This window comes from Pogoniulus pusillus, chromosome Z, assembly GCF_015220805.1.
Source record: "Pogoniulus pusillus isolate bPogPus1 chromosome Z, bPogPus1.pri, whole genome shotgun sequence".
Classification (NCBI taxonomy): domain Eukaryota; kingdom Metazoa; phylum Chordata; class Aves; order Piciformes; family Lybiidae; genus Pogoniulus; species Pogoniulus pusillus.
In genome coordinates, this window is record NC_087309.1 from 55,157,322 (window position 1) to 55,175,163 (window position 17,842).

General features: G+C 45.0%; 1 protein-coding gene across 1 annotated transcript in view; it reads right to left on the minus strand.

The window, feature by feature from the left end:
• GLIS3 (GLIS family zinc finger 3) overlaps window positions 1–17,842 on the minus strand; it is a 239,075-nt gene that overhangs the window by 44,930 nt on the left and 176,303 nt on the right. The gene's annotated exons all lie outside the window — the stretch shown is intronic.

The window sequence follows — 17,842 nt, forward strand, 5'->3', positions numbered from 1 at the left end:
GGGCTCCAATACAATACAGTTTAAAAGTACTACAACAACAGAAAATCATCATGACAAGCCTGTGCTGACACACATTTTCTGCCAGCCCAAATTGCCACTCAGAATAGTACCATCAGCCTTCCATAACGCCCCCACCAGATAACAGGTGCTGGGGGTAAATTTACTGTCTTTTACTTTTGGATGTGTACCCAGGTTTCTCTGTAAGATCAATTACCATTGCACCATTGGAAGGGGTAGGAAGCAAGGTGTAGAGGACCTCTCCTTCACTGCTTGGCAGAGCCGAATCAGAAATGGGTAAGTTTCTTTTAGCAGCCATTAAATCACACCTGCTTCCCTAACTAGACACAAATTCTGCAAAACTCCATTCCAAGCTAATACTTGAAAGAGAAAGTAACCATGCTTTGGTTGCTGGGTCCCTCCTCCTCTGCCATCTTAAGATCATCCTCTGTGCAACGCTTTCCCAGATCTTTACTCTGCACCATTAGCAAGGCTGGCATAAGCTATGGCCTTTTTGGAACAAAACAGACTGCAAAAAAACAGACTCAGGTTCAAATGTGTCTGTTCAAGACATTGTTTTTTCCCTGCAAAGACACTCAGAGTCAAATACTGCTCTGTGTCAGTCAAATATTTTTGTCTATTTCATAGAAAGCTTTTAATAAAACAGTTTAACTGCAACCAGTGTTTTGCATTTTGTCAGGGTCAGGGAAATCTGAGATGTAGTTATTCTTTGGTGTGTAAAGAAACACAGAATAGACAGTGAAAAGACAGATTATCTTAAAAATAAGCAAATAAGCCAATGGCTGATGGGAAAATGTAAAGGTATATTTATGAATACATTTAGAAAAGAAGTAGTTTAAGATTTCTCAGGCATTGTTTCCAAACCACACAAAATAACATCTCAGTAACTTTGAAATCTGCCTATTAGCACTCAGATTAACACTAGCAATTCTTCAGCAATGTCCAGGCTCCTCAAGTCATTCAAATATGCCAGTAACATCATCAAATCACATCATTTAAAATCTTGCTTTCGTGAATATAGGCTCATTGGACTCCATGTATACTGTTCCCCTAGTAGAGTATTTCCATAAGTGAGGGAGATGTTGGTTATTCATACAGATTCACAGATTGCATTGGGTTGGTCATCTTGTCCAGTTCTCCTGCAGGGAGCTGGGGCACCTCCAACTAGATCAGGCTGCCCAGGGACACATCAAGTCTGATCTTGAATGTCACAAGAAATGGGACCTCAACCACATCCCTGGGCAACCTGCTCCAGTGTTATACCATCCTCATTGTAAAGAACTTCCTTATGTCTTTATGTCCTCCTTATGTCCAACCCTGCTCCAGTTTAAAACCATTACCCATTGTCCTATCATTACCTAACCATAACCTAACCTAACCTAACCATTACCCCTATGTTCCTCAGCCTTTCTGTAGGTCCCCCTCAGATACTGGAATGTAGCTATAAGGTCTCCCCAGAGCTTGTTTTCTTCAGGCTGAACAAGCCCAATTCTTTCAGTCTGTCTCCATAGAGGAGGTGCTCCAACTTTCTGATCATCTTTGTGGTCCTCCTCTGGACCTGCTCCAGCAGGTCGATGTCACTCTTGTGTTGGGGGTCCCATAGCTGGACATAGCACTCCAGGTGAGGTCTCACCAGAGCAGAGTAGGAGGGTGGAATCACCTCTCTTGACCTGCTGGCCATGCTTTATTTGATGCACCCCAGAATGCAATTTCCCTTCTGGGCTGCAAGTTTCCATTGTTGGTTCATGTGCAGCTCTCATCCACTGGTACTCACAAGTCCTTTAACTCAATGTGTCTGCAATGTCCAAAACCAGGCAAAAAAGGCTAAATACTGATAGGTTCCTGTCCTAGGTTAGGGTGGATTCCTCCCCTGGTAGAATAAACTCACTACAACACAGATTTTTGGAAACTCAGGGAAAAATAAAATTGTATTTCTTATAGTTTAAATATAACAGTATAAGGAGAATAAACTACTACAGATATATAATAACCTTAATGAAGATGGGGAAGGGGTCAAGCAGCAGAGAGGAGATAGCAGCAGGTGCAGCAAAAGCAGCAGAGAGGCTGAGGGACCTGGGGCTTTTAGTCTGGAGGAAAGAAGACTGAGAGGGGATTTGATAAATGTTTATCAGTATCTGAGGGCTGGCCAGGAGAGGGGGGACAGGCTCTGCTCACTTGCTCCCTGTGATAGGACAAGGAGCAATGGGTGTAAGTTGCAGCAACAGAGGTTCCATCTCAACACAAGGAGGAACTTCTTTACTGTAAGGGTCACAGAGCACTGGAACAGTCTCCCCAGAGAGGTTGTGGAGTCTCCTTCTCTGGAGACTTTCAAGGCCTGTCTGGATGTGTTCCTCTGTGGTCTGTGTTAGATAGTATTGTCCTGCTCTGGCAGGGGGGGTGGACTCAATGGTCTCCTTGGGTCCCTTCCAACCACTAACACCCTGTGATCCTGTGCTACAAGCTGTGCTTCCAGACAGAAAGCTCTTGATGCTCCTGTGAAATTATATTAACTTCTCCATTTTTGCCATTTCATGGCCTATCCCTAGAATGGTCCCCTCTCCACTCAGAGCTTCTACTTCTAAGTTTGTCTGTTCTGAATATTGTTATATCTGAGCTAGAAATCTAGCTGAAACAGCCACGGCTCCATTGAGAATAACTGTTTCACACTAACTGTAACAGCTAAGCAAGGAGCATTGCTATTCACGTGTCCCATGCATCATTTACTACGTGCTATTTGTCAAGTACAGAACAAGGCAATAGTCTCCTGGTTTTTACTGTCTGCACATTAAACTGGCACTGAGAGAGAGACACGACCTTGTTACAGAGAGCTGTATGTTGTGCTATTTTTTCTAAAGGAGTACCCAGAATTTAATATTTGCTTGTACAGTTGGCATAAAACTTTGTCCTGTTAGGATAATGACATTGACAGTACCCTGATGGGACCACCAGAAAACTACAAGTTCAATATGGAGCCATCCTATATGACAGTATTTACTCCTATGACAGGTTTGCTTGCCAGATCATCCCTACGCTCACATGGACGAGCCTCAGTGCTACCTTGCACAATACTGAACTTCTTCGACAACAGACAATAAAAGTTTATGTCTGCTAGGTGTCCTAATTCTTGCCTCTGGAGGCTACAGACATACTGGGGAAGAGAAGCAACGCAGGCAGAAAGGATTCCTCAGTAGCCTTTGATTCGAGGGAGTAATCTGGGTAGGATTAGGACACCAAGCTGGGGGCAGATGTGACTGAGTTGGAGGGCAGAAGGGCTCTGCAGCGGGACCTTGACCACCTGGACAGATGGGCAGAGTCCAAGGGGATGGGGTTCAATAGCTCCAAGTGCAGGGTGCTGCACTTTGGCCACAACAACCCCATGCAGAGATACAGGCTGGGGTCAGAGTGGCTGGAGAGCAGCCAGACAGAGAGGGATCTGGGGGTGCTGATTGATACCCGCATGAACATGAGCCAGCAGTGTGCCCAGGTGGCCAGGAGAGCCAGTGGCATCCTGGCCTGCATCAGGAATGGTGTGGTCAGCAGGAGCAGGGAGGTGATTCTGTCCCTGTACTCTGCACTGGTTAGACCACACCTTGAGTCCTGTGTTCAGTTCTGGGCCCCCCAGTTCAGGAGGGATATTGAGATGCTTGAGTGTGTCCAGAGAAGGGCAACGAGGCTGGTGAGAGGCCTTGAGCACAGCCCTACAAGGAGAGGCTGAGGGAGCTGGGATTGTTTAGCCTGGAGAAGAGGAGGCTCAGGGGTGACCTTATTGCTGTCTACAACTACCTGAGGGGTGGTTGTGGCCAGGAGGAGGTTGCTCTCTTCTCTCAGGTGGCCAGCACCAGAACGAGAGGACACAGACTCAGGCTGTGCCAGGGGAGATTTAGGCTCGAGGTGAGGAGAAAGTTCTTCACTGAGAGAGTCATTGGACACTGGAATGGGCTGCCCGGGGAGGTGGTGGAGTCGCCGTCCCTGGAGCTGTTCAAGGCAAGGTTGGACGTGGCACTTGGTGCCATGGTCTAGCCTTGAGCTCTGTGGTAAAGGGTTGGACTTGATGATCTGTGAGGTCTCTTCCAACCCTGATGATACTGTGATACTGTGATTTCTTCACAGCCACAGCATTCATAACTTTGCTGTCAACCACAGTTTTCAGATATGTGTGAATGCTACTTTCTCCTGCTCCTACATTTTGTTTCAACTGAATGTTTGGCCAGAAAACAGTAAAAACCAAGCTTAGATAGCCTATCTACACAGTATGGATGCTAGGCTCTAATCGAGAAATAGCTACTTCTGCTCCTCTCAAAGTTTTACTACAAATATGTGTTTTCAAATATAAAAATGTCATCCATCTTTGAGATGAATTGTGTAAATTGGGAAAATAATCCCAAATGTTTCTCAGCTTCTTGCATCAACATTCAAACAGGTGAAACCTATGCAATCAGCTAACTTTCAAAAATTTCAAAGCAAGAAAAAAACACCTGCAGGAATGGAGACTCCACCACCTCCCTGGGCAGCCCATTCCAATGCCAATCACTCTCTCTGTGAAGAACTTCCTCCTAACATCCAGCCTATACCTCCCCCGGCACAACTTAAGACTGTGACCCCTTGTTCTATTGCTGGTTGCCTGGGAGAAGAGACCAACCCCCATCTGGCTACAACCTCCCTTCAGGTAGTTGTAGACAGCAATGAGGTCCCCCCTGAGCCTCCTCTGCTCCAGGCTAAACAACCCCAGCTCCCTCAGCCTCTCCTCATAGGGTTTTTGTTCCAGGCCCCTCACCAGCTTTGTCGCCCTTCCCTGGACACATTCCAGCACCTCAACATCTCTCTCGAACTGAGGGGCCCAGAACTGGACACAGCACTCAAGGTGTTGAGTACAGGGGGAGAATAACCTCCCTTGTCCTACTTGCCACACTGTTCCTGATGCAGGCCAGGATGCCATTGGCTCTCTTGGCCACCTGGGCACACTGCTGCCTCATCTTCAGCCTACTATCTACCAGTACCCCCAGATCCCCTTCTTCCTGGCTGCTCTCCAGCCACTCTGTCCCCATCAATAGTTTGGTAGAATGCCAAGAACACCATTTTACAGGACAAAATTGCAGTTTGGACAAATCTGAAAGTAAACTTTGAACAAAGTAAATCAAGTAGAATCCTGCTTTAAAGAAGAGAAGTGCAGTTTGAGTGAACTGCCTCATAAGTGGGCATTTTCTGAAATAAACAAAAAAGGCCTGTTTGATCACAGTTCTGCTGAAAGATGAGTAGATGCTTTTTGGTCTCTATATTTAGAAGCTCAGTGTTTTAACACAAGGCTCCTAAGGGTGCTCCTTATGACATCTACTGTCTTGGAGATGTTTGCATTTTCACAAATCCTGTTTTCATTCCTTATCAGTGTAGGCAGAACTGGAAGGCATCTATACAGAGGAGTGCACACATGTTCATAGAATCATAGAATCATAGAATCAACCAGGTTGGAAGAGACTTCCAAGATCATCGAGTCCAACCTAGCACCCAGCCCTAGCCAGTCAACTAGCCCATGGCACTAAGTGCCTCACCCAGGCTTTGCTTCAACACCTCCAGGGATGGTGACTCCACCACCTCCCTGGGCAGCCCATTCCAATGCCAATCACTCTCTCTGTCAGGAACTTCCTCCTAACATCCAGCCTAGACTTCCCCTGGCACAACTTGAGACTGTGTCCCCTTGTTCTGTTGCTGGTTACCTGGGAGAAGAGACCAACCCCCACCTGGCTACAGCCTCCCTTCAGGTAGTTGTAGACAGCAATGAGGTCCCCCCTGAGCCCCCTCTTCTCCAGGCTAAACAACCCCAGCTCCCTCAGCCTCTCCTCATAGGGTTTGTGTTCCAGGCCCTTCCCCAGCTTTGTCACCCTTCTCTGGACATGTTCCAGCACCTCAACATCTCTCTCGAACTGAGGGGCCCAGAACGGGACACAGGACTCAAGGTGTGGCCTGACCAGTGCTGAGTATACACACACAGAGTTTCTCTGACTTGCACCAGGTTGTATCAAACCTGAAAACACGCATTACAAAAAATGCTATCTACATAATAACCAGGAACCTCCCTATTTCATCCTAATGTTTCTTGCAGTTCTAAATGGCCTGTGGCTGGTTTTCATGTGAACAGCAATCCACGTGCTAAGCTACACCTTCAAATGACAGGAAAATATCACCATTTTGTGCCAGACTTATTTGGGGATATATTAAGATATTGCTGAACATCAGCTTTTCCAGCCTGATAAAGAAACCACTTGTACTGCAAATTACTTAGCTTCCTTTTCTTAAAATACATCTGTTTGGCCAATTTTTACATAATGAGTGGGAAAACATGGAAAATAAACAAGCACTCATTCATCTGATGCTTCACTTATCACCAAATCATGTCCCTAAATGTCACGTCTACACATTTTAAAAACACCTTCAAGGACAGTGACTCCACCATTTTGGTCAGTGGCCTGTTTCAGTGCTTTTTCATGGAGAAATGTTTTCTAATATCTAATCCAAATCTCCCCTGTTACAACTTCTTTTTCTGTCACGAGTGAGAAGGGACTAACAGCCACTCACTGCAACCTTTCAGCTAGCTATAGAGAGAAATGAGGTGTCTGGTTCCTTTTCTCCAAACTAAACACCACCAGTTCCCTCAGCTGCTCCTCTAAGGCCTTCTCTCAAGACCCTTCACCAGGTTCGTTGCCCTTCTTTGGACCTGCTCCAGCATGTTCGTGTCTTTCTTGTAATGAGGGGCCCAAAACTAAACACAGTACTCAAGCTGTGACCTCAGCAGTGCTGAGTAGAGAAGACAATTACTTTCATGGACCTACTGGCCACACTATTCCATATGCAGGACAGGATGCTGTTGGCCTTCCTGGCCTCCTGTGCACACTGCTAGTTCATGTTCAGAAGGCTGCTGACCAGCATCTCCAAGTCCTTTTCCACTGGGCAACTTCCAGACACTCTTCCTCAGGCCTGTGGTCTGACATGGGGTTGTTGTGACCCAAGCACTTTTCTCTGATGAATCTCATACAACTGTTTTTGACCCATGGATCCAGCCTGTCCAAATCCCCTTGTAGAGCCCTCCTACCCTCATGCAGAACAACAGTCTCTACAACATGGTGTCTTCTGCAAACTGAGAATACACTCAATCCCCTCACCCAGATATTAAAGACCCCAACACTGAGCCCAGGGGACCACCACTCATGCCTGGCTGTCAACCAGATTTAATTCCATTCTTCAACACTCTTTGGGAGTGGCTATTCAGCTTTTTTTCCCCTATCTTGTAAAGCACACATCCATTGAAGCCATGCACAGTCAGTTTCTCCAGGAGAATACTGTAGGAAACAGCGTCAAACTCTTCAGTAAAGTCCAGGTAAACAACATCCACAGCCTTTTTCTTGTCTACACAATGGGTCACCTTAGCATAGAAGGACATCAGATCCATCAAGCAGGATCTGCCTTTCATAAACCCACGCTGACTGGGCCTGATGACCTGGTTGTCCTGTATATGCTGCGTGATGTCACTCATCAAGATGCTCTGCTTCATAAACTTCCTTGGCACTGAGGTCAGACCGACAGGCTGTATCCTCCTTCCAGCCATTCCTGTAGATGGGCATCATGTTTGCTGACCTTCATTTAACTGGGACTTCCCTGGTTAGCTCAGATTATTGATAAATGATGGAAAGTGGCTTGGTGAGCACTTCTGCCAGCTCTCTCAGTAACCTGAGTGGATGTTATGCAGCCCCACAAACTTGTGTGTGTTTAAGCAAGTGTTGCTGTTTACTAATAATTTGCCTTTGGATTATGATGGCTTCATTCTGCTCTGGTGAAGAGGAGGCTCAGGGATGACCTCATTGCTGTCTACAACTACCTGAAGGGAGGTTGTAGGCAGGTGAGGGTTGGTCTCTTCTCCCAGGCAACCAGCAACAGAACACAGGGGGACACAGTCTCAAGTTGTGCGGGGGGAGGTCTAGGCTGGATGTTAGGAGGAAGTTCTTCCCAGAGAGAGTGATTGGCATTGCAATGGGCTGCCCAGGGAGGTGGTGGAGGCACCGTTCCTGGAGGTGTTCAAGAAAAGCCTGGATGAGGCACTTAGTGCCATGGTCTAGTTGGCTGGAGAGGGATAGGTGGTGAGTTGGACTGGATGATCTTGGAAGTCTCTTCCAACCTGGTTGATTCAATGATTCTCTCTGTATTTATCTTCCAGCTCAGGGGGCTGGCTATCCAGCAAACATCTGGTCTTACTGTTTAAAAATAGGGCAAAGAAGGTGTTCAGTACCTCATCCTTTTTCTCATTCTTTGTCAACATGGTTCCCCCCCGGATCCAATACAGGATGGAGATTTTCCTTAGTCCTCCTTTTGTTGTTTCTACTGTCTTTTATGGCAGCAGCCAGATCAAGTTCTAGCTGTCTTTGGACTAATTTTCTCCCTGCAAAAGTTAATGGTAATCCTCTGGAATTACCTGTCACTTCTTCCAAAGGCCTGTCATGGGTTGAACTTTAGTGTGCTGCTGTTCATTCCATCCTGTCTCACGTCAGCTTCAAAATGAAAGTGCTGTCTTGAGCAAAGTATTATGGGGCTTGAAGTTTAGAGGCTTTCTGTTCTGTTAGCTGCTTTTGGGTTCTGAGGTTTTTATGGGGGGGATGGTGGAGAGACAAATGGGAGCGAGGCAGCATGCTGATTTTCTTTCATGATGTTTTTTTTCCCACATGTCAATGTGTTTCCTCTGCAAATAGGCTCAGCTAAGCTAATCATGCATTGTATTACTAGATTAATTAGACTATTAGCTAGGGTAATTGTGTGTTTTATTTTATCTCATTTATTCAGTAAACTCTTACTTTTTCATATCTCATTTATTCATTAAGCACTTTTCCAGATCTCTTTATCTCACCCCTCATTTTCATGTGTTACCTTTCCCCCATTTCTGTGCTAGGGAAGCAGGCAGGTTAACCCTTGTGTTAACCCACTGCAAGGCCCTAAGTTCTGCTTTATCCCCCGAGTTCCAGGTGATCTTTCTGTTCAACCAGGACAGCAATCTGGCCTGCTGGCTTATCTTTTGGCATGTGTGGATGGCCTGCTCCTGCACCTTTAAGATTTCCCTCTTGAATAATGTCCAGCCTTCCTAGAACCCTTCCAATGAGCTCAGTCAGGCCCCTAAAGAAAGAAGGGTTCCTGCCTTCTCAAGCCATTTATGTGTCTAAGCAATGTCGGGGGAATAAAGACATGCAAATTGAGAACAGGATACTGTTTGCTTCCAAAAATTAATCTGAAGAATACAAAGTGCCATGAGCATGCACTGACAGCTGTTTATGGAGTTTCAAAACAATCTGTGTTTTTTTGTCACATGTAGATGTGATGGGAGTAACTTATTCCTTCTGGTGCACTTTTCAATATCTTTTTTTTTTTCATAGAATCAACCAGGTTGGAAGAGACCTCCAAGATCATCCAGTCCAACCTATCACCCAGCCCTAGCCAGTCAACTAGACCATGGCACTGAGTGCCTCATCCAGGCTTTTCTTGAAGACCCCCAGGGACGGTGCCTCCACCACCTCCCTGGGCAGCCCATTCCAATGGGAAATCACTCTCTCTGGCAAGAACTTCTTCCTAACATCCAGCCTATACCTACCCTGGCACAACTTGAGACTATGTCCCCTTGTTTTATTGCTGGTTACCTGGGAGAAGAGGCCAACCCCCACCTGGCTACAATGCCCCTTCAGGTAGTTGTAGACAGTAATAAGATCACCCCTGAGCCTCCTCTTCTCCAGGCTAAACAGGCCCAGTTCCCTCAACCTCTCCTCATAGGATTTGTGCTCCAGGCCCCTCACCAGCTTCGTTGCCCTTCTCTGGACATGTTCCAGCACCTCAACATCTCTCTTGAATTGAGGGGCCCAGAACTGGACACAGTACTCAAGGTGTGGCCTGACCAGTGCTGAGTACAGGGGCAGAATAACCTCCCTTGTCCTACTGGCCACACTGTTCCTGATGCAGGCCAGGATGCCATTGGCTCTCCTGGCCACCTGGGCACACTGCTGGCTCATCTTCAGTTACTCTCTACCAGTACCTCCAGGTCCCTTTCCTCCTGGCTGCTCTCCAGCCACTCTGTCCCCAGCCTGTAGCACTGCTTGGGGTTGCTGTGGCCAAAGTGCAGAACCCTGCACTTGGCCTTGTTAAATCTCATCCCGTTGGCCTCTGCCCACCCATCCAGCCTGTCCAGGTCCCTCTGCAGGGCTCTCCTACCTTCCAACAGATCAACACCTGCTCCTAGCTTGGTGTCATCTGCAAACTTACTGATGCTGGACTCAATGCCCTCGTCCAGATCATCAATAAAGATATTGAACAGGACTGGGCCCAGCACTGATCCTTGGGGAACACCACTTGTGACTGGATGCCAACTGGATGTGGCACCATTCACCACCACTCTCTGAGCTCTGCCATCCAGCCAGTTCTTGATCCAGCACAGAGTGAATCTGTCCAAACCATGAGCTGCCAGCTTGGCTAGGAGCTTCTTGTGGCAGACAGTGTCAAAGCCCTTGCTGAAGTCCAAGTAGACTACATCCACAGCCTGCCCCACATTCACCAGGCAGGTAACCTGATCATAAAAGGAGATCAGGTTGGTGAGGCAGGACCTGCCCTTCCTAAACCCATGCTGGCTGGGCCTGATCCCTTGGCTATCCTGTAGGTGCTTTGTGATGGCACCCAAGATGACCTGTTCCATGACCTTGCCTGGCACTGAGGTCAGGCTCACAGGTCTGTAGTTTTCTGGCTCCTCCTTACGACCCTTCTTGTGTATGGGAATCACATTGGCCAGCTATCACACTGCTGAAGCGAAAGCTCAGGGTAAAAAACAAGTGCAGGAAAGAACCATGATGTGAAGTTCAGAGAAGGGCCACAGAGATGATCCAGGGTCTGGAGCACCTCTGCTATGAGCATAGGCTAAGACAACTGGGATTGTTCAGCCTGGAGAAGAAAAAGACTCTGGGGGGACCTATAACTGCCTTCCAATACCTGAAGGGAACCTACAGAATGGCTGCAGAGGGACCTTTTACAAGAGATTCCTCCTACAGGACAAGGGGAAATGGATTTAAATTGAAGGAGAACAGGTTTAGATTGTTTCATAGGAAGAAATTCTTCACTATGAATGTGGCAAGACTCTGGAATGGATTGTCCAGAGAGGCTGTGCATGACCCCTTCCTGCAGATGTTCAAGGCCAGGTTGAAAGGGGCCTTGAGTAACCTGGTCTAGTTGAGAGATGTCCCTGCCCATTGCAGGGAGGTTGGATTAGATGATCTCCAGGATCTCTTCCAGCTTAAGCCATTCTATGATTCTATGAAATAGTTAACATCAGAGTGAACCAACAGTCTCCTATTTCTAACAACTGCCACAGCTGCCAGAGCACCACAAAAAAACTTAGGTTTTGATGTTTCCTCCTTGCTGGAGCACTGAGCTTCATATGCACCACTAGGAAAGCATATTCCCTGTGCTGGAGCTTCCTTCTGCATTCCACCGAGTGTACATTGCAGCTGCTGCTGCAGCAGCTCGGCTGAGGTGGGGGTTGGTGGGGTCAGCACAGTCATTCCCCCATTACTTCAAGGCACTGTTTTCCTGTTTCTCCCTGACCACTCTCAAATGCACTGGCCATTTGTAGTCTGTGAAGTTTTCCAACAAATTCTATGATTAAATTCCTTGAACACTGCTGCCAATTGCTAATCCCTTTTTGTCAACATTCCTTTCAGGAAAAATTGCTGCACCCCATGGTGCCTGATTTATATTTAATTTTGAAAACAGGAAGGAAAGGGATTAATGTTGGGGATTAAAACACTTACTCCTCACTGCATTTTTTTGCAGAATAGTTTCTTAGTTACCATGGTCACTGCTTACTGACCCCTAGCCCCTGAATGCACTTCTTTTTGCACTAGTGCCATCTTTTAAAGGCACTGCCACAGAAAATAAATGAGCAAAAACATCCACATTTTAACTGCTCTCAATGGAAGAAAACAGATTTGCTTCCCTTAAAATCCATTCTCCACCTATTGCAGTTTTAACAGTGAAATATGAAGTAAGAATTTGAATAAGAGAAAGTGAAAGCTGAAAGACTCAAAGGCAAACTGGACTCATACTGCAAGATCTGTCTTCTTGCTCCCAACAACGCAGGTGTTCACAAACAGCAGTTTCTCAAGATTAGTAGGAGTCACATAAAGAACAATGTCACTGGTAAGTAGTTTAGTGCCTGAATATCCTGCTGAAATGCCAGTGATGTAATGCACTAACCCTACTTGGCTCCTTCTTTCCTCATCAGTCAAGCATTCTGAATTAGAAGGAGGGGGGAAAGTGAATTTATTTCCTGTAAGAAACACATTAAGCATTGTGCTCCTCAACTAACAAGAAAGCCTAGCTCAAATTCTGAGAAATGAAAGGAAATTAAAAGAGAAAATAGAAATAAGTATTGCAGAATTAAATAAACCAAACCCATGAGGCTCAAGAAAATCACCAGACATTGTTTTGTGCTCATGTTCTCCACTACACCTAAATGCTGGCATTACATTTTGTTTAAACAAACGGGTAGCTTCATTTATTGTGTAGTAAAATCAATATGCAATCACAATTAAAAAGCCTGCTTCCACTGTAAAACAGTTTAAACAATGAAAAACCAAGAAGTGTGGGGCCCTGTACAGGTGAGACAAAATCTCTAAAGGTGGAGATTTAATATCCTCTTTTGGCTACTACAGCAGTGAGAGGAAAGCAGTATCTGCACAACTGTTACTAGCTGTGAGATGGCTTCTGTAAAGGCCCCTCATTTCCGATGGAAACCCTGCTCCAGATCAGCACAGGCTGCCCTACAAGACAATTCCAGGAATCACTCTGCTCTGATGATCTACAACTGCCTTTTGTTACTTCCAAAGTGCTCCACACCTAGTGCGGGCTGCTCTGCTCTACCACAGTCCAAAGCAGGAGTGGATACGGCTGAGTTGTCATATAGCCTGCTTCATCTCAGCAGGGCACTGCAGCATCCTTATTCCTCACTGTAATCAGAAAAAGTATTCTGGAAAATCCAGGCATTAACAGCTGACTGATTTCTGAAAGAGCAAGAAATGCAACGCAGGGGAAATCACACACAAACAGTGGCAGGATTACAGAGACTCTGATTGCCTGTCTCTTTTTTTCTCCTCAGCATGTCAGTATCTGAAAAGATCTTTTATCCATATATCACAGAAACAAATTTTGGAAGAGTCCATTTTCCCTGGGAGAATGTTTTGACAGCTCTCCAGATGTCGTTGCTCAATCATTGTTTTGCAACTGACCAATCTGAGTCAAAAAGGAAGATTATTAAGGAGAAATGAAGCAAGCTGGAAGTCTGTCCACATATCCGTGTCCTGAGGTCTCACTGCCTCCTTCACCCCTTAGTGATTTGGTAGGTACACCAAGGACACTACAATTCTAAGAAACCTTCATCAAGTGTAGACAACTTTCAGGAATGTCCTTTATAACCCCTTCCCCAAAGCTGTGCCTCTAAGATACCTGCTTTCTGGTAAATAGATGCAGCACAACTGCTGTGTTAGAATAAAACCAAGTAAAAAAAAAATCAAATAAATAGATAAGGAAGAAAAATACCGTTAAGACTAAGCACTCCACACTTTAGTATTGAAAAATCTAGTAGAGACCTAAGATCATCACTTACTATGGCATGCATCTGTTGAGGTGTTATGCTGTCTCAGTTCTAATCAGGAACAGTGTGGCCAGTAGGACAAGGGAGGTTATTCTGCCCCTGTACTCAGCACTGGTCAGGCCACATCTTGAGTGCTGTGTCCAGTTCTGAGCCCCTCAATTCAAGAGAGATGTTGAGGTGCTGGAATGTGTCCAGAGAAGGGCGACAAAGCTGGTGAGGGGCCTGGAACACAAACCCTATGAGGAGAGGTTGAGGGAGCTGGGGTTGTTTAGCCTGGAGAAAAGGATGCTCAGGGGGGACCTCATTGCTGTCTACAATCACCTGAAAGGAGGCTGTAGCCAGGTGGGGGTTGGTCTCTTCTCCCAGGCAACCAGCAACAGAACAAGGGGACACAGTCTCAAGTTGTGCCAAGGGAAAGTACAGGCTGGATGTTAGGAGGAAGTTCTTGCCAGAGAGAGTGATTGGCATTGGAATGGGCTGCCCAGGGAGGTGGTGGAGTTGCTGTCCCTGGAGGTGTTGAAGAAAAGCCTGGCTGAGGCACTTAGTGCCATGGTCTAGTTGACTGGCTAGGGCTGGGGGATAGGTTGGACTGGATGATCTTGGAGGTTTCTTCCAACCTGGTTGATTCTATGATTCTAATTTAAATTCCCAGAGACTCTAATAAATTTGATAGAACCAATAACAATTTGTAGAGTGCCCTTACCTCTCCTCCCTCATTTCCCAAAAGAAAAGAGTTAGAAGTAGAGAGGAAAGGTAAGCACACTTGAATAAATCAATCTCACTCGATTTGGAAGTTAAAAAGAAAGAGTTTAGCAATAACTTAAAAAGGTATCTGAGGTAGGGAAGTTTACAAAAGGTACAGGGAAGGGGAAAATAGCAAAAATACAGAAAGTGTAAATACGACCCGAGGTTGTGATGGTGGCTTTGTCTGCCTCGTGGGTGATGGCCACGTGGTATGGTGGTATGCAGGGAGCGGAGTGATGCGGAGAGATGGAGAGAGAGATGCAGAGAGTGATGGAGTGAGAAAGGAACAGGAAGTACCCTGCTTTTACGGGACAGGAAGGAGGGGAGTGGGCTAACCATCACCTGGTGGTGTTCAGACCCATCCCTGGGGAGGGGTCAAGACCCCTAGGATCAGGTTCAGGGTTACTCCCCCTGAGTGTTAACCCTATACATATGCTATCAGCTGAATCCACACATAGTTTCCTCAAGAGCCATATGACTGAGCTAAGATGACACAGGTTTCCAGGAGACAGACAGTTTTCAGGGACAACTGTCCGGTAAGCGGTCACTATTTCAAATGTTGACTGTGTGAGAAATACATAGAATCATATGTTTGATCCGATCAATTTGTGACAAGAGGTCACAGACAAGGAGGAAGGGGGGGGGGGGTTTGAATGAAACTGCATTCCTGCTTGCACCACCATCTCAATAATCTTAAAGATAAGAGTAATTAGATTGGCAAAGGAGGGAGGCATGTGGAAGAGATAGTCTTTTGCATATTTAAATGGAAATGCATTCCTCCTGGTGCCACCTTTCCTGTATGAGCAAATAGAAGAACCAGGACTTTGAAGTTCATGAAGAAGACACTTAAGCAAGACCCCTTACTTCATCAAAGATTACCAGAGGGACCACCGGATAAAAGGAGACCTGTGTGGAAGAGACATCTCACATTCCTAAGAACTGATAAAGAAAACCCAACCTTTTCTTAGAACTTAGTAAATATGTAATAGAATAGGGTATAAAAAGAGAAAGCTGAAGGCAAAGGGTGTGTGTTGGGGTAGAGCAGAGTCTCTCCTCGCACCCAGGCCTGTACATTGCTTGATTCCTGCAACTTTATTAAAGCCTTAACTTGCATGAACACCAGTTTGTGCCTGTTATTTATGACAACTGTATATTGTATCTGATCCATAATTAATTTCCATGACAAGATGGAAGATACAGTCTAGGCACTGTTGAAATGGCTAAAGAATCAAAAACTGACTTAAATTTTCTTTCAGTCCACGGCCCAGAGGAAGGCTTTTACATTTCCATTTAGCCAGTCTTGTTTATCTGAACTGCTCAAATTACCATTTCCCCTTCTCCACAGAGATGGAGCAAATCAGTTGTATCCTCATCTAGTACATTTTCCTTTACTTAAGTGGAAGCAATATTTCTAATTTTTTTTCCCTTTTTAATCAGGATGTTCTTGCTTACAGGACTATGACACATTACCACAGTTGTTCGCTGATGTAATTACGGATACAATTTAAATGGCATCTGAAAGTGTAGTCACCGCACTGCTCAGATGATAAAGTAGATGTGTAGATGTCGAACTGGCACACTGACCTTGCCCTCGCCAAACAGCTGCAGGAAATCAATTCAATCTTTTGTCCTTATTCAAAATTCTCTCTTACCCATTTGAAACTGCATTTTCATATAAAAGAGAAAACTTTAAAAACACCATTTGAAAATGAGCAAGTTCATTAAAGGTCTATACAAAGCCACTGATGGGCCCATTCCATTCACAGCAGGACTTGCACTCTAATACTTAAAAGCAAATTAAACCACACGGTAAATGGGCAGAATTTAAAAGTAATTGTAGTTCAGGAGCATGCTGCACACTAGCATTTCTCTCAGAATCGCTTTCCCATTTGGGGTGCTCTGCAGCTTTCTCTCACTTACTTGCCAGCTTAGAAGGACCTCCAACTGTCTTCCCCACAGAGATAAAATCCAGGAGTGGTCAGTGACATTTTCTTTATAAAATGCGTCAGTAAGGACTTATTTTTATCCCACCAAAATATTTTAAAAGTACAGACTGAATATTCTGATGCAGAGAGATTATGCCTAAAATCTTTTCCTAGTCATTTGCAGCATTTGCTCCCAGGCATTTGCACAGTATTTCTGTACAGATTTGCCCTCAAGTTTATGAATGTTTTCTCAAACTGCAAAATAGGTATTGAAGCAGGCATGGCTCTCTTCATTCTTTTGCTTTCCTTCTTAGAGTAAATGAAAGTTTAAAGCACTATCTACTAAATTGCTTGCATTAAATGTATTCGTATTGGTATCTTCTTGCTCTACAGGATTTCGTCCCATTACCTGGAGAGAATTCCAGTTATATGCATTTGGTGGATGGCACAAGACTAGGTGTGGGAGGAGAAAGAGAACAGTGGCTGCCTTACAAAGTTTGCAGAAAAGATATTTTTGATTAACATGGTAAGAAAAAAAAAAAAGTCATCAGCAAAAGTTTCTTAAAATAATCCAGAGATGGGAATTTACCTGTGTCAGATAGAATCATAGAATCAGCCAGGTTGGAAGAGACTACCAAGATCATCCAGTCCAACCTAGCATTTGGCCCTAGCCAGTCAACTAGACCATGGCACTAAATGCCTCACCCAGTCTTTTCTTGAACACCTCCAGGGACAGTGATTGCATAATCTGGCCCTGTCTTAGAGGGACAAAGCTTTGAAGAAAAATCTAGAAAGCCCAGGCTGAAGACTCTACATACTGTAAAGCACCTCAAATAGTGGATTCTGCTGTTATGTTTTTTCATCCTGCTATTTCAAATTTATGCAATGTCAAAGGTACATTTTCAGGTACAGCCTCAGAGAGCCAACAACTTAAGACACCACAATATTGTCACTTGGCGTGTAGGGGAAGGTTAAAAGCAGGATTAAAAGCAGTCAGGCACAATATATTAAACGAATCCATGACTAATAAGGTGTGACAGCAAAGGGTTTCATTCTTTTCAACAGAATAGATCCCTAGGGCTGGGAGTATTACTCCACTGTGCCTTTATCATCTCAGAAATTTTATGGTTATTTTCCATGAATTCACATTTTTGTAAGGACTCTTTTTTTGACATTAAACCAATTTTCACTTTTAATTAAAGCCATAAGTAACCTTAATTCTGCATTAAAAGGTTTATTGCTTCTTACTTTTATTATTATTACCACCAGAAAAGATTTAAGATACCAAAGCATGACGTTAGCTAGCAGTTCCAGGTTCTCAGGGGTCCAGTAACTTTGCTACACCTTGTAAACATTGCACACTGCAAACTCAATCCATGGTTTAAGTGTCTGCCTGGATAGATGCCATAGTTTTTCTTCCCTCTTTGCAGATGTTTAGCTTATTTTCCCATCCATATATCCATTTTTCTCAGGTGACCAATGAGCAAACAGGGAT